The 21,141-nt window shown below is 50.3% G+C and overlaps 1 long non-coding RNA gene across 1 annotated transcript; it reads right to left on the bottom strand.

Moving 5' to 3' along the window:
- Nucleotides 1-1,118: 1,118 nt before the first annotated feature.
- LOC108348963 (uncharacterized) lies at nucleotides 1,119-16,324 on the bottom strand. Its single transcript, XR_015643669.1, has 7 exons — nucleotides 15,979-16,324; nucleotides 11,557-11,813; nucleotides 4,724-4,967; nucleotides 3,333-3,416; nucleotides 3,144-3,210; nucleotides 2,834-2,947; nucleotides 1,119-2,076 (listed from the first exon to the last, which is right to left on the bottom strand). It is a non-coding gene; the product is annotated as an uncharacterized LOC108348963 (long non-coding RNA).
- Nucleotides 16,325-21,141: the final 4,817 nt, after the last annotated feature.

Here is a 21,141-nt window from a genome sequence, read left to right as displayed (position 1 = left end):
GGATGCCCCATCTTCAGGCTTGAGTGGGATCTTTCCCCTGAGTGTCCTTGTTACACCCCATCCCCACTCCACACCTGCCCCAGCCTAAATCTAAGTTAACTTTTCTTCATAAACTCTAACTGTGCTCCATACCGACTGGCTCTGAGAGTCTTCCCTGCCATGGAGTCAGGAGTCCCAGCTCACCTGTGGTCCCTGAGCCACGTTCCCTAGGCTGCTGCTGCAGGTGGCACTGTGGAGCTGATCCCCCGTCAGCCCCTCACAGTGGGAGTTTTGAATACACTCGGATATATTAGCCCTTTATCATGAGTGTAGTTAGCAGTATTTCTCTCTTTCCACAGGCTGTCTTTTGGTTATTGACAGGTTCGCGGATTTTAAATTTGTCTGTTTTTGCTTTTGTTGTTCGTGTACTGGGTGTCAGATCCAAGAAATCCTTGCCAAATCCAAAGGCGGCTAACCAGCAGGCGCTGATAGCCACTGCTTTACCACACTGGCTACTCACTGGCTTCCGCCCGGCAGAAAAGCCACCGTTACTCATGGTGACAAGTCACTTGGTGAAGATTCCTTGCCCTGCTGCTCCGTTGTAGGCTCAGGGATCTCTGTGGTATGACAGCAAAGGAGAGAGCCACATGATCTCTTGTCTGAAGACACCGTTGTCTGGCTTCCTTCCCGGTCTAGGATAACATAGCTCACAGATTTTGGGAGTAGAGACAAAAAACCATAAAGACTGGGGATAGTGGAAGTGGGGTATAGCCTCCCACAGCTGAGGCGACGCCCATCCACCCGCACCCGCTTTTAGAACAGCATAGCACAGGCCATGTGGGGTGCTGTTTTGAAAGCTGCCACTTGGGGAGCAATCTGTCTGTTCTCCTTTTATGTAGTTTACTGTCTTGTTAGAAAGATTTCAAAATTAGAATCAACATTTGGGAAGAAACAAGATCTCTTCACACACTGCGAATCTGAGTGACACCAAAACCGCAGAGCCGAGTCAGTCCTTCAAAGGTGACCTGGGCTCCGGCACCTTCCGTACGGTCCCTGTGCTGTCTTCCCTCAGCTACCCTGCTCATCGGGACTGCCCACTCCACACTCCACACTCTCCCCATACCTGTGCATGCTCCTACCTGTCAAAGGAGGCACAGTGACCAAATGCTCCTCTCCAGCTGCCTCCTGTGTTCTCCCTACCCCACTGTCCTTCCAGAGAAACAAGCTTTTCAAAGGCATCATTGTCCTTCACTATCCTTGGCGGGGACTCACACCATGTCTTTCTTCTCTCTTAACACAGAGAAAAGAAACAATGGCCCAGCATCAAACCTATATTTCCCTTGGGCCAGAGGCCAGAAGGCCCAGGTCAAGGGAGGCACAGCCTTGAGAGACCACCTGGATGAAGAGCTCTGCGTTGTGCTTGGGAAATGCTGGCAAGAAACAAATCAGCGGGGGAACCAGTGTAGGCCTTTGTTTGCGCTTGGCCAGGAAAATCTTAGACCCTGATCTTTCTCGCCTACTTTCGTTTTGTAGCTAACTTCTTCCTCCCGCAGCCTTCAGCTGGGTTTTCTCCAGCACCCCACGCCTTTCTTGTTCACAGGAGCCTGGTGGTGAGCGGTTTTCCCCTGCAGGACTTCTGGTTCTGCGGACGCCACCATCTGATCCTGATAATCCATTTTAGAAAGCTCGCCCTATCTGGGCTGCAGAGCTTCATCCTTACCCTCCCAGTTATAGCCTTTGATGCCCCGAGACACAGATGCCACACCTAACGCTGTGCTTTACCCTCGGGCCTGTTTTGTTTTTCTTCATGTTTTCTTTTTTGGCTACCTAGAGACAAGAAAAGTACAGTGAATTTAATACTATCCGATCTGTGATTTAACAGGCTGCTGGCGCTGCTGGGTAACCATCACTCGTCACTCGGCAATGCATTCTGCGGTCCTGCTCTGGCTCCCAAATCCTTGTATCCTCAGCAAGGCACACACTAAGAAGGTCGTGGGGGTTCCAGGTAAGGTGCAGCATGTGTCCCTTGCTGGACTCCAACTCCGGATGTTTGGCCAAGCCTTACATAGCCGCAGGTGAGAAGGTGTTTCTGTAAGACTGACATTTCAATTAGTAGAGTTTTGGGTGGTGCAGACAACCCCTGAGTCCTGTGCTATGAGTGGCCTCATCCAGCTGACTGAAGGCCTCTGAGGAAAAGACTCATGTTCTGGAAGAAACAGGAATCTGGTAGCTGACGTCTGTGTATCCTAACTCAACACAATGCATAACCATGTGCACACACATGGTGGGGTGCAGGGAGGGGGAGGGGGAGAAGGAGGGAGAGGGGAAGGGAGAGGGGGAGGGGGAAGAGGGAGAGAGAGAGGGAGAGGGAGAGGGAGAGGGAGAGGGAGAGGGAGAGGGAGAGGGAGAAGGAGAGGGAGAGGGAGAGGGAGAGGGAGAGATTTGTGAATCTGGCTCAAATCCTAGCCCTTTAGTCTCTGTGAAATGTAGCCAAGCTAACCCCCAAGTCATTCCTTACTACCCAGGTACCTGGAGGTCACACATTGGTCTTAGTATCTGGCATTTGGGCAACTCATAATAAATTTTAAATGGCTTCCACCAGGAGCTGAGGGTCTTTATGACAGTCCTGGAGCACACACAGGTGATCCTGTCCTTGGGTCACCCAGCCATTCCCATTGCTCCTCTTAAGTTGTGAGAACCTCAGTGAACAAAGACAGTGAACCTCTTGGCAGCCCAGCACCCAAGAACCAGGGCAGCTCTGGTATGGAGGATGGATGGCTAGCTGATGTCTTCCTTCTCCCTTGCTCCTACAGGAGGGAGTCATAGCCAGTGGCTTTTAGTCAGGACATCTTACCTTGTTTTCACTGGGTCAGAGGCCACTCTTCTTTCTAGGTTCAGCTGGCTCCCGTCTGTTTAGTATCTGTGCAGTTCTCAGAAAGCTGGTTTCTTCTCCGAGTGGCCTGAAGTGCTAGGAGTGAGGTGCAAGGTGTGTGAGGGGGATGGGGTGTGGAGTGGGTGTTGGGTGCAGAGGATGTGGAACGAATGGCAGGTGAGTGGGGTATAGGTGGGTGTTGGGCGCAGGGTGTGGGGTAGAGAGAGGGATGTGGGGTAAAGAGTAGGGTATAGGGTATATGGAGGTAAAGAGGTATGTAGTGCTGGGTCACCTGTGTCTGAGAGGGTTTGACCAGTCAGAAGAGGACCACTGAAGAGTACCAGGGGTCAAGAGGAGCCCTGAGGAGAATGGGAATACCAAGGACAACTGAGAAACACCAACAACCTCGGGATACGCTACTAAAAGCAAGAGGGCTGGGGTAGATAGGGTCTGGGCCTGAGGAGGAGCTGTGGTTTTCTACCTGGATCCCGAGCTCTGAGGACATCAAGGCTTCTCCTTCTTTCCAGGCTCCAAGCCCCCAGTGCAAGGAGGAAGGGACAGAGCTCTAAGAGGAAGGAGCATCATGTACAGCTCAGGAAACATGTCTTCTGTTGTTTATATCTAGGCCTCAGTGAACCTGAGGACCAACAGTAGCCGAAGGGCTTTAGAACACCTTCCTTAGGCAAACAGCCACTCCAGAGCGGAGCCCCACTCTCCCCTCCCACTTGTACTCTGGTTCTAGCCCTTGTCATACTGCCTTTGGGTCCAAGGATAGCCTTCTAAGCCCTTTTCTTTTTTCCCACTGATATTTCCATAGAAACCATAGGCTATGCTCTTGCTCACGCTTCCCTGGGTTCATTCTCTGCTCCTTGTTTTAGGTCCTCTCCTAGAAGCTGAGGGTGGATGCCCTCGGTAGAGCACGGTTGGTTCTCTGTATCTGGTTTGAACTCCAGCCTAAACTTGTCTTACTACATGTTTTCATCAACGATCCTGTTCTGATGGGGACGCACAAGTCCCAGGGTCCTAGTACTAGACAGGCAAAAGGGACCCTAGGGAAGAGGGAAGAAAGCAGCAAGACACCTGTGGGTACTAGACTCTGAATGTGGACACCATGGCCAGCCTGTTAAGAACCACCAGGGTATCTGCTGTGATCCAGAGCCCAGCAGAAGTGGGTAGCCTGTCCCTAAAGTAGGTCACAGGGATGTGATTCGCTACAGGCAGGAGACGTCTTTGCTCCTTATGTGCATCCATCCTTACAAAGGCCAACAGGATCACGAAGGGAGGTTTTGTTTGCTTTGGCTGGTTCTTTCTAAGTCTCCTCAGTGTTTACAGGAGAAAGACTGGAAAAGGCAGAGCGGGCTGACTGGACGCGCTCTGCTGGATCTGGCCTGAGTGAGAAGGAGATACAATGTACCCATCACTCCATTGGTAACCGGCTGATGGGTCCAGAGGTATCCACTGGCAACTATGTTAAGCGAGAAAGATGCTGAAAATGGGACCCACTTTGCTGGATCTGGCCTGAGTGGGAAGCAGATACAATGTATCCATCACTCCCTTGGTGACCAGCTGATAGGTCCAGAGGTATCCACTGGCAACTGTGGTAAATTGCTGGGCCAAGCTCCCACAGCTGCAGATGTCAGACTGGGTTTGACAGGAAGGCATGCCACACCTTTTCAGCTCTTTGAATGGTAATGGGACTTAGTGGCTCCCAGGCCTGTCCTCAGTTCAGACAGTCCAGTGACATCTGCTGGCTGAGGACCCTATGGACTCTAGTTTGCCTCAGGATTCTATTCATGTCATCTGTGAGCCTGACAGTGGCTCTCGGTTGGTGGCGGTTTTCAAACCTTGGCCTGGCCAGAGTTTCTTTCTCACCTCAGTCTCCTGCTCTAGTAGGGAGTAGGTTCTGGGCCTCCATCTCAGTGTGACAAATAGGTGGGGAAGAGATAAGTAAGGTCTCTTCCAAAACAGAGATGAGTTGTTGGTATAAACAAGTCGTGGGGTCAGCATGCAGGTTTGAAAAGCAGAACCAGGAGGAAGAAGACTCTGCGAAAGATCTTTAGGGACCCTTCTGTGACATTCACAGACCCTGCAGGTGGGGTTTTACCCACTGTTGAACCTGGCAAGAGAAGAGCACATGTGAACCCGCTCCACTTTATTTGGGGAATCCTGTGGGCACCCTTCTATATTCACTGAGTTGTAGAGTCCAAAGAAACTGATCAGGGAATGTAGGGTTCGAGAGCCTGACCGATGCCTGAGGACGGGCAGTAAGGTCCAGGGGGGCAGAGGCTGGGTTATTACCGGCTGTTACCATCTTGAAACCTTGCTAAGTTCAGGTAAATGCTACCTGTTGTCATGTGCCATGCTGCAGGGGTTTGCAAGGGTAGCAATGCAGTTACAGGAATGGCCCCACCTCACGTAAGACCTGTTATGACAGGTGGCTGACAGGACTTGGCACTGACCAAGGTCTTCTTCCCTAAGGTGGAGGCCGTGTGCATATTTACCGCTAAGCCCTTAGCCCCTGACTGGGCTCACTGGGGCTCAAGTAGTTACCTGTAGAATGAACAAATTGATGTCAAGTACAACCTTCTGCTTGAGATTTGAGCAAGAATGCTGAGTTGTAAAAACGTATTCCTCATGTTAAAAAATTTTATCTCTTTTGTGTGTGCTCCATAGTGCATGTGGAAAATTCAGAGGTCGATTTGCAGGACTTCACATCATATGGGTCCTGGGGATCAGATTTAGGCAGTTGGGCTTAGCAACAAACACTCTTACCCCCACGGAGCCGTCTTGCAGGCTCTAGAGATGCATTTCTTAAGGGTTAAAAAGGAAATACCAAGTGGTCAGTGTGAGGCAGGATGACTGTAACAGCACTTAGCAGCTGCTTCCTGGTAGCTACTCATGCAGTTTGCTAGTCTGAGATCATGGGGATGAGAAAATGGTCTTCAGCAGATACACTTGGACTACAGCCAGACAGCTCATTAGCGTTTATAAGGCCGTCATCTTTGCGTAAATGCTCCTGGGAAAGCATCATGCAAGCTTTTCAGGGAAGCACTTTGGGATCCCCTTTCGGGCCAAGATCTACTTCAAATGCAATTTGGAAAGACCCACTCAGAAAGGCTGTCTGCTTCCAGAATGTTATTCCCGTGGATGTCTCTGGGCCAGGGCAAGCCTCTGAATGAGACCGAGGCTGAGTATCAGCTCAATTGTCTGGGCAATGGACTTGGTTGGACCTATCTAAGAGGAGAGAGGAGAGGAGAGCCTCCCCTGGCCCCATGTGCATCTCAGAGGGTTTGAGTGGGCTCTGGAGCTGCGCTGTGCTGCACAGATGCTGGCACTGGTTACTGTGCCTTTTCAGTTTAGGGCTAAAGTTAAAAGATGCCTGGCAGCCTGCAGGAGTCTTTGGTTCCTGGACAGAAAGGTGTTTATGGCGCTTCATAGGTCTGTGTTTAACTAAACTCAGGGTCTCTGAAGGTATCCGTAATTATGTCGTGTTAGAGGGGAGGGGATGAAGCACAGATGGGGTATTTCCACCTTGACTGTGTATTTATCAAATTGGTGGCTATTATTATTGGGGGATAAGTACTTATAATGTAGCCCAGGCTGGCTTTGAACTTGAGATCTTCCTATCTCTGTTTTCTTAGTGCTGGGATTACAGGGCTATTTCATTACACCCAGTTTCTTTCTAGAGTCTGGATTGCTGTAGCTGATTGAGTCTTTACTGCCTTCTGCACTTTTTGATCATTCTCCACAGGGGCTCTGGAACTCAGTGTTTCCAGAAGCAAGCCCCTCCCCAAATCAGAGACATTCTTTCTGGCTTCACAAATACAGTCTGTACTGTTCTGGTTCTGTGCATGAGAGTGGCTCACACCTCCTGTGGGGGAGTTCAGCGATGTTTCCTGCAGCCACTTCTGAAGTTGCCCATCTCTCAAGTAATAAGTCCCTGAGAAGAGGCAAAGACCCATGTGATATTTACCAGTAGATCGAGAGCCAGAGTCACGCAGCTCTCCACATTCTCTATCTCCATTTGCCCTGTGGATCTCACAGTTGTGTCTCTGGCTCTGACGCCTGCACCCACGGCTACCACCTCCCTAGTCTGAAAAGGCCCATGGTGAAGCAAGTCATGGCAGCCTCCTTGAAACCAGGGACTCTGGTCCTTGGGCTAGCCAGCCGGCTTTTATGGGCCACTTTTTTGAGGACATCTGACTTCCCTGTCCTTGTTGATACCACATAGTCCTGCACAAGCTCCCAGCCTTTCTCTGTAGCATAAGCCTCCACCTTCAAATTGTCCTGTGCAGCTAAGAGAGAGGTAGCAGAGGCAGTAACTGAAGGGATTTGAACCCTGGAGCTGCTGGGGTGCGGGGTGTGTGTGTGCTCTAATCACTAATGTCACAGGTCATAGCAGCACCCTCCCCCGGGCTGAATTTTACCTTTTGTCTTCTTAAAATGTTAATGTACTATTCAAGTTCCAACCTCCTCATCCTTTTCTGGGAATCCTTCCCTTCTCTATCTCTCCCAGAGGGCCCATTTAAATCTTGGTTTCACCGTTAGCAACATTTGGGGCCCAAACAACTTTAAGTAACCTCTGAAGTGGTTTGAGTTAACATTGGTTTTTGTTTCAAGATTTCATGCTTATTTTTCCCCCCCAGTCAGGACTCTGATCCAAAGCCCACATTTCAGATTGCACATCCGCACTTCGGGCCTCAGGCCAGTGAGCTCACACACAGTGTTTGTCTTGGCTCCTTGGCTGACCCAGCCAGGAACACAGGCTGGCAGATCAGAGAGGAAGCAAAGCCCAATTTTGACTCTTGCCAAAGATGTGGTCAGCCAGCCTAGGGCTTGGGCAGCTCCCTCGGGGACACCGAGCCACGCCTGCTGGTCCTAGTTAGCATCTCTAGGTCTTTGCTGCTGGCTTCTGTTCTTTTGTTCAGACACAGCAGCAGTGACAGCTGGGTAGATGTGAACTGAGCATGCGAGGCAGACTGAAGAGAGGACAGAGCTGCAAAACTGTCCCTGAGAGATGCCACAGCCCCAGCTCAGGTCTGGCCCAGGCTGTAAGGTGACCTAAAGTAGCACTGACTAGAGCCTAACCCATTTGTGGAATCAGCCTCCCTAGGCTGCCTGCATACACTCAATGTCCATGTTTGACCAGTCCCTCCTTTCTGCTACAGGAATCCAGGCCCTGCAGGCTCAGATTGCACAGCTCAGCCCGAGAACCCACCGTTCTGCAGCGTGTAGGTTGCGGGAGTTTCGGGGTCTGAAGACGCTCTCAATTCTGTGGACAACTTGTAGACACCACACTGGGGCTGGGTTGTAATATGGTCCTCCATGCTGTGTTTTAGAATATTTGTTTACTTACTTTTGAGATAGGATGTCTCTATGTAGCCCTGGCTGTTCTGGAACTCACTATGGAGATAAGACTGGCCTAGAATTTATAGACTTTGTCTACTTCTGCCTCCCAACTACTGGCACATGTGCCCCCACACTTGGCTTGTCCATTATCTTGAATCCTGTGAGCTGAGCCCAGCCCCCACTAATGGCATCTTCCCACGGGAACATGTGCTCACCTGATCCATATTTGAGGGCCCCAGGGAGGCAGTGTGAGAGCCTTTCAGGGTGAGTGTTGGGTCAGAGGGATGAATGCTGGACACTCTCAGTGAATGTGTAAGGGATTTATGGGGCTTCAGGGATAAGCCTGTGTAGAAACAGTTAATAATTAATAAATCCTGTCAGTGGGTTTGCAACCCACCTCAATGCTTTATGTTCCTGAATGAAACACACACACACGCACACACACACACTCACACACTCACACTCACACATGTACTCATGTATACACACACACTCAATCATACACACTCACAACACTCACACACACTTACACACACTCACACACTCAATCATACACACGCACACTCACACACTCACACACACTCATACACACACACTCATGCGCACACACACACACTCAATACACACTTATAATCATACACACACATTTACACACACACTCACACACTCACACACACATACTCATACATACACACACAACACTCACACACACACGCGCGCGCGCGCGCACACTCACACACATAGCCTTTATATTTTAATAAAATATAGCCCTATGTAGCTTAATAGCTGGACCACTGCCTAAGCTCCAAGTGGTTAATCTTGAGTTATTACTTATTAATTCTATGCCTTGTCTTGGCTGCTCTGGGCCCAGATGGCCACCCAACTGGGCCTCGCTCTCCTGGCTCCTCATGGTGGCCAAAGCTCTTCTTCATGCACTGGTCTCAGGCATGGCATCTCTCCGACCCACTCTCCCTGCATCACAAATCCTCCCCCCAAATCCTAAAGTCCCGCCTCTGTCTGCCCTGCTCAACTATTGGTTGTTAGAATCTTTATTTGCCAATCAGAAGCAACTGGGGGCAGGGAACAAAATTAGCATTAGACTACTAGCAGCCATAAGCCTGGGCTCTCATCTATAAATACAGACCATCAGGAGGGGTGAAAGGACATCATAAGGTCCCTCACATAGCCCTCTACAAGCCCCAACAGTCTCTGTGTGTGCTTTTGCAAAGGCCTTCTACCCGACCTGGTGTTGATAGAGGGACCAGAGTCTAAGGGTGGAGCTCTGGCTTTGGCTCTTTTGGGGGGCTGTGTGACTGTACTCGACACCGTTGCTCTTGGGGGAAAGCCATTCTCCCTTGGCCTTCGGAAGAACCCCTCTCATCCTCGTTAGGGCTCCATCAGCTCTCCTTGGAAAAGTTTACAGTTGAAAGCAACTAGTCCTCAGGCCAGCCCAGCTCCTGGGTTCTGAAGTTAAGCACCACGCTTTCAGTGACAACAAGCCATGCCCTTGACTCATAAATGTCCCTACGATGACAGTAAACTTGCTTGCAGGAGGTAAATGGACTCTCTCTCTCTCTCCCCCTCTCTCTTTCTCTCTCCTTCCCTTCTTTCTTTCTTCTTTCTTTCTGTCTGTCTGTCTTCCTTCCTTCTTTCTTTTTCTTTTCTTTCTTGTTTGAGGCAGGGTCTCTATATGGAGTCCCAGCTACTAGCCTCAAACTCAGAGACTAACCTGCCCCCGTCTCTCAAGAGCAAGGACTCAAGGCCCGCACCATCACACCTAGCCGTGGATTCTTCTAAGAGATAACAAATTAGGCCAACATCACAAAGCAGCATAAGGCTGGTGCCTCTAGGGTTGAACTTCTGAGCCCCGAGTCTCTTGTCCTAGGAAGGAGGTGGGCGAGGCAGAGGCTGTGGATCTTTACGACTGGACCGATAGCTGTCTCTGTGATCATTTGGTCAAACAGAGACTTGAAAGCTCATGAGTAGCACTTGGTGTGACTCACTCACTGTAGGAAGTGAGGTCAGGCCTGAGAAGTCCGGGTTAAACCTGAGGCTGCCTGCTGCCTGCTTGTTGTCTCAGCCTTGTTTCTTCCACTCTTGTCTGTCTCCCCTCCTTGGATGATGGGAACAGTAGGTGGTTCCTTCTGATCAAGGCCACTCACCGTCTCCTTGCTACACACCATCACTGTCCTCTCTCCACCTCACAGAGCAGAACACTGAAGGAAAAAATAAAAGCCACCCAGGTCCAACAGCACCAAAGGCACAACTGAGCTTTCTTGAGCTGAAGTGATGCTGTCATTGGCAGCACCTGTCTCCGTGTCTTGTAGGAGAGCCATCTGCAGACCCTGTCTCTGTGATACTTTGGCTTCTCTGGAGGAGTTTTCTTTCATGACCGGAGCTGTGTGTGCACCTGCTGGTCTGCTCCTGGCGTCTCTCTGGATTGACCATGAATGATAGAAACTTCTTCTGGAGAACTGAGAGCCAGGGGGTGAGCTTATCCTCTGGGCCCAGGAGTCTGGGGAAGGCAGAGCAGCACTGGGTTGCTGAGTGGCAACCGTCTAGAAACTCAAAATGGGCGGCTGTTTGGTGACTCCTCGTTCCTCGTACCACTGCGTCTCTAATAAAACCTTCCCTTGTAGGCATCATAACTTCTGTTGAGTTTCTGGAGGACACGAGGGATTAATCCACTGGCCCTTCTCAGAGGTAAGAAAACTATACCCTTTGGAGGCTGAAGAGCTGGCTTTTGAGAACACTTATTCCTCTTCCAGAGGACTTGGTTTCCAGCACCCACTTCAGGTGACTGACACCCAGCTCTAATTCCAGTGACAGGGGGATCTGATCTGCATAGTTTGGAGCTGAGGTCTCTCGCACACGTGCAAGCATGCACTCTCGCACATGTACATGTGTGAAAATAGATCTTTAAGGAAACCTTGGGTTATTGTGGAACTTTTACACAGTGGAACATGATTGCTCAGTCAGTCCCTCAGTCCAACCTTTGCGTGGTGTTGTGTGTTTTCTGGCATCTATGTGTGTGTCATCTGAGTATCTCCATTCGATGCCTGTCACGCTGGCCTGGGGACCCCCTGGTGCACTGAGAGATCCGTGGTGAGACAAGCAACCTCTTCAATGTCCCCATTTTGATTTGTTTGTTTGTTTGCCTTGGTACAAATTCTGGTGGATTTCTCCAAAGAGAAACTCTGCAGGGCTGAGTCTACTGTGAGATCCTAAGATCCCGAGGCTCTGGAGAATTTGAACATGGGCTGGTATAGCCTGGGAAATGCTGTAGAAACAATATTCATACCAAGCCAGGAAGACTTACAATAAAACTAAAAACACAAACCATCTGATTCACTTACTTTTATGGCACGGGGCTGGAGGAGATGTCCTTCAAAGGATACAAAGTTACAGCCAGGTAGGATGAGTTGACTCAGCAGAGTCCCAGGGAGGGCACTGCATACAAGGAGATCGGAGGGAGTGGTTGTAGGCCATCTTACCACAGGCAGATAAAGAAAGGTGACCACAGAACATGCTGCCTGGCCTGCCTATGGCGGCAAGTCGCTTCACCGCATATATGAAGATTAAAAGAAAGGAATCAAACCGGCAGGCTCTACCCCTAGGATAGAAAACAGGTTTGCACTCTTTATTACATTTATCTATCTATCTATCTATCTATCTATCTATCTATCTATCTATCTATCTATCTATCTTAGTGTGTGTGCCCCATGCCCCACCTCCCACCCTCGTGTGCATTGACTGTATAGATCAGAGCACAGCCCACACACCTTCCTTCTACCATGTGAGCCTCAGGGATAGAATTCAGGCACCATTCCCTGCTGAATCATCTTGCTTACCGGGTACTAGAATGCTTTAAATTAAATCTGTGACAGTATAATAGATGCAAGCAGGCTACGCAGACTAAATAAATAAATAAATAAATGATGTGATTTTAGGTAGGGAAGCTGACCAGAAACTGCTGACTGCAGTGTGACGCCACTTGCGGAACGTTTAAAACCTCACAGCGTAGCAGCTTACGGCTCTGCACACACAGAACTTACAGCGTTAAGTCATGAGAAGTGTGGGGACGGTACTTAAATTCCGATTATTCCTCTTCCCCCCAAGCTCTCCTGCTCTCCGAGCCGTCTCCCTTCTGATTCCTGTTGGCAGAGCCTGACCTGAGTTGAGGGTCAGAGCCTGGCCAGGAGGTGTTGACTTAGGGGTCTGAGCTCCCCTGCTGAGGTAGAGACAGCCCAACAAGCAGAGAACAGAGGGTACTGAGGTGATCTCTCCTTCCTCTTAAGGCCAGGAAGAGGCGGGGCAAGCAAGCATTTCAGTAGGTGCAAGGCCCAGGGCACCTGGGTCCTGGCCCTCAGAGGTAGGCCAGCAGAAAGAAGGGGGCAGGGAGGGTTAACACCCACCCAGGCCCAGGCCAGCTCCTCAGGCTTCTCTGGCCTTAGGTCCTTCCACTGAGGCTGAGCAGAGAAATGTTCAAGGCCAATGATTATCTCTAAAACTAAAGGAAACAGCTGCGAAAGCTTTTGTCAATGAAACAGGTTGGGGCATAATCGTGTCACCTCAGAGAGGGGCATATTGTGTCACCTCAGAGCCTAGGCCTCTCTCCTAGACCTGCCTGACCGGTCTCAGCCAAGATCTGATATTTTTCTTGGTTGGCCGCAGATGTCATGGCCACTGTACAGGGCAGAAAGGGAGAATAGGGTCTGTGACTTTCAGAGAGAGAAGAGTTTGCTGTGAGGCGCTGTGGAACTGGATTAGCTGAGAGCACATCTCTCGGTCAGATCCCAGGCCGGCCTTGGAGAAGGTCAAACGAACCCTGGGAGCCTCTCTGGTCCTTCTTGTACCAGGTCACCTTCCAGGAACCTTGCTAAGAATCTAAATCAGTGGTTCTCAACCTGTGGGCTGTGACCTCTTTTCCATATGAGCTATCCTACATGTCAGATGTTGACATGATTCCTAACAGTAGCGAAGTTACAGCTACTAAGTAGCAACAAAGATAATTTTATGGTTGGGGCTCACTACAAGTGTATCAGCATTAGGAAGGTTGAGAACTGCTTCTCTAGAACACAGAATGGTAGCCAGCCAGGCAGGGTGACAGCATGCAGAGCGGAAGGCTTTACTCAGAATCTGTAAAGGGAAGGGCTTACTTTCAGAGATGCCCGTAAATCACTCACCACCGCTTCAATTTCATTTTTAAAATATTTTTTTAATATATTTATTTATTTATTTTTCTTTTTTCTTTTTTTCGGAGCTGGAGACCGAACCCAGGGCCTTGCGCTTGCTAGGCAAGTGCTCTACCGCTGAGCTAAATCCCCAACCCCTAAAATCTTATTTCTCGATGGGCAGGAGCAGAGACAAAACCAAGAGCTTACCTGTGGTGAGAAAGCCTGGAGACTCCAGGTCATGCCTTCACCCACCCACCTGCCTGGTTTTGGACTGAGTGGAGCAGGCTGACCCTTGGGGAGGAGGCTGTGTATACACAATGGTACTTCTTGTCCCTGCTCCTGGAGTCTGAGGAAACGGAGAGCTTCCTTCTCCCTCCCTATGACTTTTTTCTTAGTGTTTGTGTCCAGGTAGCTATCCATTTTGACATCCCACTTTAGATGAACATGGTGAGGGATACTTGGGTTCCTGGGGGAAGCCCCTGAGACTTTGATCCGTGTCTCAGAACAAAAAGAGTTATACAGGAAAACAGAGAGCCGCAGCAAGATCTTCGGAACAGGGTTGCCTCAAACACTCGAGGTCCTACTGTGGCTGGCTGCCTCAAACACTCGAGGTCCTACTGTGGCTGGCTGCCTCAAACACTCGAGGTCCTACTGTGGCTGGCTGCCTCAAACACTCGAGGTCCTACTGTGGCTGGCTGCCTCAAACACTCGAGGTCCTACTGTGGCTGGCTGCCTCAAACACTCGAGGTCCTACTGTGGCTGGCTGCCTCAAACACTCGAGGTCCTACTGTGGCTAGGCTCCATCGGGGAGGAAAGAGCAGCCAGAACCTGTCCTTCAACCTCACAAGCTGTTCACTGCTTCTCACAGCCCTCCTGGAGTGTAGATCATCTTTCTCAGCCCCCTCAGCCTGCAAAGAACAGACCTGCAAAAGGGGTGCAGCTGACCTCTCAGTCACAGACTTAGAAAGACTAGGCTGGTTTCCCTGCTCCACTTTGTCACTGGGGCTGGTGGAAGAGAGCTGGGCTCCGGTCCTGGTGTCTGCAGCAACACTGATTCTCCTTATGGGGAAGCACCCCTTCCTGGCCCAGGATGACTTGCTGTACTAAAATCTCCGAGGGCAGGGCCCGACCTGATTGTAAAGTTGTCACGGAAGGCCTCTCAAGTGGAGCAGTGATCTGGGCCAGGCAGCCATGATGCTGAGGTTCTCATGGACATCATAGCCAAGGCCCCCAGAGGACCGAAAGCCCCAGGCACACTGTCTCTCAGTCCGTGGGAAACATTCTGCACCGAGAAGAGGGCGTGGTGTCAGGTGCGCAGAAACCCGTGCCTGCCGACAGCATCATACCAGTCACTCCACATGTCTTCTCTTTGGAGTGTTTCTCATTCATTTATTCATTCTTCAGCAAACGTTTGCTGAGGGCCTGCCGTGTGGTGGTAGCTGCCTTGCTGGTGGACTCTCACTAGACTAGACAATGTCTTGTGGTGGGGTTGTACTGACAGGCACTGTGGTAAATGGAGGCTGTGCAGAGAAGCCAGGTAAGGAATCCTTTATGGGAGCTGACACACACTCTGGTCAGCACTCGATACAGATCTATCTACTCAGGAGATGAGCAAACGCCTTGGGGAGGTGAGGGTCTCCGTGAGGCTGGAGAACAGACCGGAAGCTGTGTGTGGAGAGGGTGAGGGGCAGAGGGCGGCTACCCAGGCCTGAGCTGAAGATCCGGTCTTTAACCGCAGAGTGAAGTCACGGTGGATTAGAAACAGAAGGACGTAGGCTTATTTGCATATTAAAAAGATTGCCCAGCTGCTGGGTGAAGACTGCCTTTTAAAAGCACAGAAATAGAAGTAGGAAGACCGGCGAGGGAGGTGGATCAGGAACGCAGGCAGGAAATAATCACTGTTATTATCCCCATTCCTCAGAGGAGCTCACAGCAGGTAGTCACACTGTGTCTTCATTTGCCAAGTGAATCAGTACAAAAGCCTTCTCTGCTGTTCTGTCTTTGGAACTTCAGAGCAGCCCTGGCTGGGATGGGTTAGCATTGTGTTCTTGGGCTAAAATGAGTCTGGGAGGCATTGGTCTTAGGTAAGGTAAGAATCCACTGGGAGTAGGGAGCCTGCTTTCATCCTAAGGCCTCCTGACCAACCTGGGCTCTGTCCATTTCTTGAACCCATAGGCAGTTTCCCAGGCCAGAAGGAATGAGTCCAGTGGCCAAACTAGGTAGTCAAGGCCCAGAGTCCTGCTGACCAGAGTCTAGGGGGCCTGGGTGGGGGGAGCCAGGGCTCTAGATTCTCCTGGAACTATGCCTGCGTATGGAGAACACAGTAAGTAAGATGTGCTTTGGCTTCCAAGAGCCTAAAATCTAATCAGAAACAAATGGAAGCTTCAATAAATAACTTAAGAACGTCTTGAAAATTAAAAGGCACACACGCAAATAACTCTGGGATGAAGCTAGGGCTTTTCCTTGGGACGAATGGGCCTGAGTACTATTTTGAAGGCTGCGTTTTTCACTTGGACCTTGATGGTCCCCTGGGGCGGTTACTGGCCTGCTAACAAGGTCACCCACATCATTTGATCCGCACTGTACTGAAGCAGTCCTTACCCGGTGCCCCCGTTACGGCCAGCAAACTCCTTCCATACTTAGCGTCCGATACAATGGCTGCTTTGTTGACCTCATGAGTTCCGTGCCTCAGGAATTTCGAAGGTCGGGAGTGGGGATGGCTGGGCTCTGACTCAGCATCAGCGTTCGAAGCCCCAGCTTTGAATGCCACTGGCTAGGCGCCAGGACCCGAGACCCTCTGACAACTGCGTGCCAGGCTATCTGGCTGGGGAGATGCCAAAACTGAGCTGAACCAGTGTGTCTCTATGGGCTTTCTCCGTGGGCTGGGGTCTCCTCACAGCATGGGAGTTCTAGGAAGTCCTGTCTCAACCACACGAATCAGAGCTCCAGAGAAGGCAGAAGGCACTGGGCTTTTCTATCCCACCTGGAATCACCTCCACCCGCCTCAGGCGCAGCATAGCACAGTATGCACTGGTGCGCATGCGCGTCCACATCAGGTAGGTTCCAGGGCCCTGCCACACCCTGGAAGGGACATCAGTGTTCACAGTCGAGTGAAAACCATGCAAAGGTGTAATGAAACCAGGAAATAAGACTAGTGCTAGATAGTTTATAGCTCTAAACCAGGGCCAGCCACAATGTCTTTTGGCATGAAATGAATGTGAGCGCAGAATTGTGCTGTGACATAATCAACAAATGCTAATGTTTCAGCCCACGGACCAGAACACAGAAGTACTTGCTATTACCCTGGGGAAGGGGTGGGGGAGGGCAATGTGAGCGAGCCTGTCCTGAGGACAAAGGATGATAGCAGTTGCGATGCCTGACCAAAGAGCATCCGAGCAGATGGTTTCCGGAAGGTTCATCTTGATCGGGTTTTAAAGAAGGAAAAGAAAATATTTACTTTACACGATCCTGCTTTTAAATGGGTCTCTTCTTATCGAGACAAGCCCAGCAAGCCTTATGCTCGGAAGTACTTAGTGAGAATTAATAGCTACTATGTGCTTGAGATAAAAATAGAAAGAGGGCGGGGGGTGGAGGGGAGAGAGAGAACACTGAAGGAAGTGCTCACATGAGAAATACCCAGGAGAGTGTGCCTTGGTGTCTGATGTTCCCGCGGGTCCCCAAGGCTATCGCCTTCAAGACTGACAGCAAGTTTCGGAGTGTGTGACAAAAAGAGTAAATTCCTCTCAGAGGAAAGACTTGTGTGTGCACGTGCCTATGTGTATTTGCACACCTGTACATGTGAACCTGCCTAAGGTTTCTACTGCTGTGATAAAACACTGACCAAAATCAGCTTGAGGAGGAAAGGATTTATTATTCAACTTCCATATCCCAGGTCACAGTCCATTAGGAGATGCCAAGGCAGGAACCTGGAAGCAGGAACTGAAGCACAAGCCCTGTAGGAGCACTGCTTGCCCACCGGCTTGCTTAGCTCAGCAGTTTTCACACCGATCCCAGGACCCCTGCTCAGGGGCGGCACCACCCACAGAGGCCTGAGCATCCCACACCAATCATTAATTTTTAAAAATTGCCCTACAGACTTGCCTACAGGCCATGCAATGGGGGCATTTTCTCAGTTGATATTTCTCTTTCTGGTTGTGTATAGGTTTGGGTGAAGTTTACAAAAACCAACCAGTACCCAAAGAAAGAACAGCCCAGGCTGACCCTCTCCCATGGTTTTCAAACAACCTTGTGGGATATGGCTCCCCCATTATGGAGTCTACCAATCTGAAGTGCAAACTTGGGGATGCTTGGTGTAATCACAGCGGTGTAACCATGAGTACATTCCAAATTAGATGCCCCGGACAAACTGGCTAGCTAGACCATCCAATTCAGTGAGTTCCAGGATCAGCAAGATTCCCTGATTTGGTAAATGACAAGAGAAGGATTGGGGAAGACACCCAAACTCAGTCTACAGCTTCCCCATGCAGTGCACACACATGCATGACTTCATGTGCCCACACACATCTGAACATGTATATGTGTACACCACACACACACACACACACACACACACCATACATACATATACCACACACACACATACATACACACACACCACATACATACAGACCACACACACCACATACCACACAAATATACACAGATATTTACATATACCACATACACACACATACATACACACAGACCACACGCACACATACGTATAAACACAGACACACACCACACACACTTCGCACATATACACACACACCACACACACATATACATATAAATGCACACATACATACACACATAAATATGCATACATACACACACCACACAGAGACACACACCACACAGATATATAAACACACACACCACACACAGACACACACCACACAGATACACACACACACAGATATATACACACACACAGATATACACACACAGAGATATACACACACACACCACACACAGACACACACCACACACATACACATCAACGTACACACAAACACCCACGCACACATGGGTAGAATGCCTTACCTCCCTATGTAGGGACTCCAGTAGCCTGAGCAGGCAGCAGGAGTCCCTGAGCAGCCTCATACCTTTGCCATTGAGCTGTGAGGATACAATTTTCTCTCCTGGGGCCAATGCACACCAGGCCACTCTGTTGCTCCCCATAGTTAGGATGTGAGCTCTGTCCCTCTGCCTGGGATGAGGGAACGGGAAGTTGTCCCTCTTCTGAGAATGTCTCTTCACCTTCCTGGATGTTCCTCACAGTTGGCCACGAAGACATTGAGCAGCACAGTTCTCACAGCGCTCACGGGGTCTAAATTCCTTGAATTTTGTCCTGTGCGATGTCTTCTTGTCAGGCCTGCCCAGGGCATGCTTCTCTCAGCCTGGCTGGCATCACTTCCTGCCATGTGTCCTGTAAACCTCAGGGTCTGGGCCAACTGTGGTGAAAGGACAAACGAGGGGATATGGAGAGGGATGTGGGACAAACCCCTGGCTTTCTTCATCCTATAGACGGGTAAAGTTCAAGTTTAGGAAGCCACTCCCTGCTTCCCCACTGGCATGAGTTGTGGCTATTGTCTCTTTGTGGCTTTACCTAGGCTCTCTCTGTCCCACCACCCTCTGCTCTGGTGTCCAAGCTTTGGGATGGCACCAAGACATACCAGGAGTAGTCTCGGGCTAAAATGGAGAGCCTATCAGAAAGCAGCCACCCAGTGATGGACAGGTGCATACATGTGTTCAAGGACACACATAGGGGAGTAGGGGACAGTGGGGAAAGAGGGAGAGGATGTAGAGGGGGAGAGAGAGCCCACCCTCACTGGCTCCTTACCCTTTCTTTCATCTCACAGAGGGTCTTGCAAGTCTAAGTCTCTCACACAGGTTTCTGGTCTGAGACCTTCCACCAGCCAATAAAATCCCAACACCTTGCCAGAGTCCTGAGGCCCTGCCTGGGTCTCCCACACCCTACCTTGCTGGGTAGCAGTAGGGGGGGATTTCAGCACTTCAGTGAGTTCTGCACACATAAACCTGGTCGGCACCTCATAAGATGGTGACCCTGTCAGGGTCTGTGAAGAGGTGATTACCTCAGAGTGATGCTGTCCGTGTGTCTGGCCCAATGTAACTGGGTTTCTTATAAGAAAAGATCAGGGCATAAACATGCACAGGACCCACCTTGTCAGGAGATGGGAAAGGCAGCATTTGCAAGCACAGGGGAATGGGGAGAGACCTCAGGAGGAGCCGGGCTTGTGACACCTCTCCCTCTGATGACAGACTTCACAGCATCTGTGACTTTAGATGACCCTAAAGCCGGAGTCTGAAGCTGACAGGGACACTATCCTCATGGTCTGCCTCTGCTCACCCTGAGTACCCAACTCCAAGACAGCTCAAGCCAGACTCCTAAGACCAATCTGCCTCTTGTAAGAATTTTGTAATGAACTCTGGATTGAGCCAAGAATTTCTTTCTTCCACAGATACCCATGTGTCTGGTGGGTGGTGCCATCTAGGCAGACAGCAATCATGTGTAGCCTTGTGTCTGCACTGTGCCTAGCCTTGGTGCCCATAGAGAGCTTAAGTGTCCCATGGCACTGGGTCTAGGACACAGCAACAGACAATGGCCCTGGTGGGTGACTGCTGAGTCCCCATACTTGCACACTGAGCCTGAGGTTCTCTCCACTCCCTGTCACGGATAGAGAGGCATACTTGGCAGGGTGGGAGAGGGCAATTTCTTCCATTCTCTTCTTCCCATGTTCCAAGAGTTGCCCAGTGACTGTATCTCTGACCCTTAGCGAGCCAGAGAGGCCAGAGTCCACCTCACCTGTCCTAGCTGCCTAACCAGCTCGCTGGTGTTCTCAGCCCTCAGGTCCACCGGCCACTCCCAGATCTTGGAGCCCAGTGGTTCACAGCAGAGGGCAGGATCACCTGTCCCCAGAACCCAGATTAATTGTTGGCAAAAGGAAACAGTCTCCTTCTGCCACTTCCGGTCAGTCCAGCTTTGCTTCATAAACACAAGCCGGCCACTCGTGGCTAAGACAGGTCATTTAAAACAGATATTTGAATTGAAAACATATTACATCACTTTTTTGTTTTTTGCAAAAGCTGATCTTAAAAGGAACGATATTTCCACAATATCTCTATCAGCCAGTATATGCTGCTGGGTACACGGAATGTGGGTGTCTTTCAGCCAGCGAGTAGCTTCCCTGAGCAGAACTGAGCATAAGATCTGTCTGACAAGTTGTTCAGTGGAACTGAGACACAGGTATCCCTACCCAAGGTGATGTCTGTGGTCTTGTGACCTCAAAGACCAAGAACAGATTTCGGTGGAGGCGAGGGCGATGGCGGCATCGTGGGGGGAAGGGAGAGGAGCATATGGAGTTCGGGGGGCTTAGAAAAGAGAGTTCTCCCTGTAGGTTGCTGGGAGTCACTGCAGGCTTTTAGGTAGAAAGCAACCTGGGAACATCGATTTACCGGGATGGTTCTCCCAGGCCCACGCACGGGCTTTGACTGAAATAAAAACAGCGTCCCTCGTACCACGTCACCAAACAGAACATGAGCGGTGGTCAGACCTTCCAAGAAAACAGCAGAAATGAGGAACCGCAGCCAAGTTTCCCCGTGCAGGCCAGTTCCAGTTGGCAAGATACTGAAGTACCCCCCCGCCCCCGCCCCATGCTTCGTGGAGAAGGTAACCCAGAGAAACCTGATGCGGACTGCTGCGGCCCCTTGCTCCGGCTCCTAGTCTGTGCCTTAGAAGGA

Source organism: Rattus norvegicus, chromosome 19, assembly GCF_021556685.1.
Source record: "Rattus norvegicus strain SHRSP/BbbUtx chromosome 19, alternate assembly SHRSP_T2T, whole genome shotgun sequence".
In the NCBI taxonomy this organism is placed as follows: domain Eukaryota; kingdom Metazoa; phylum Chordata; class Mammalia; order Rodentia; family Muridae; genus Rattus; species Rattus norvegicus.
The sequence above is the reverse complement of the archived record's forward strand: the minus strand, read 5'-3'. Positions and strand labels throughout refer to the sequence as shown.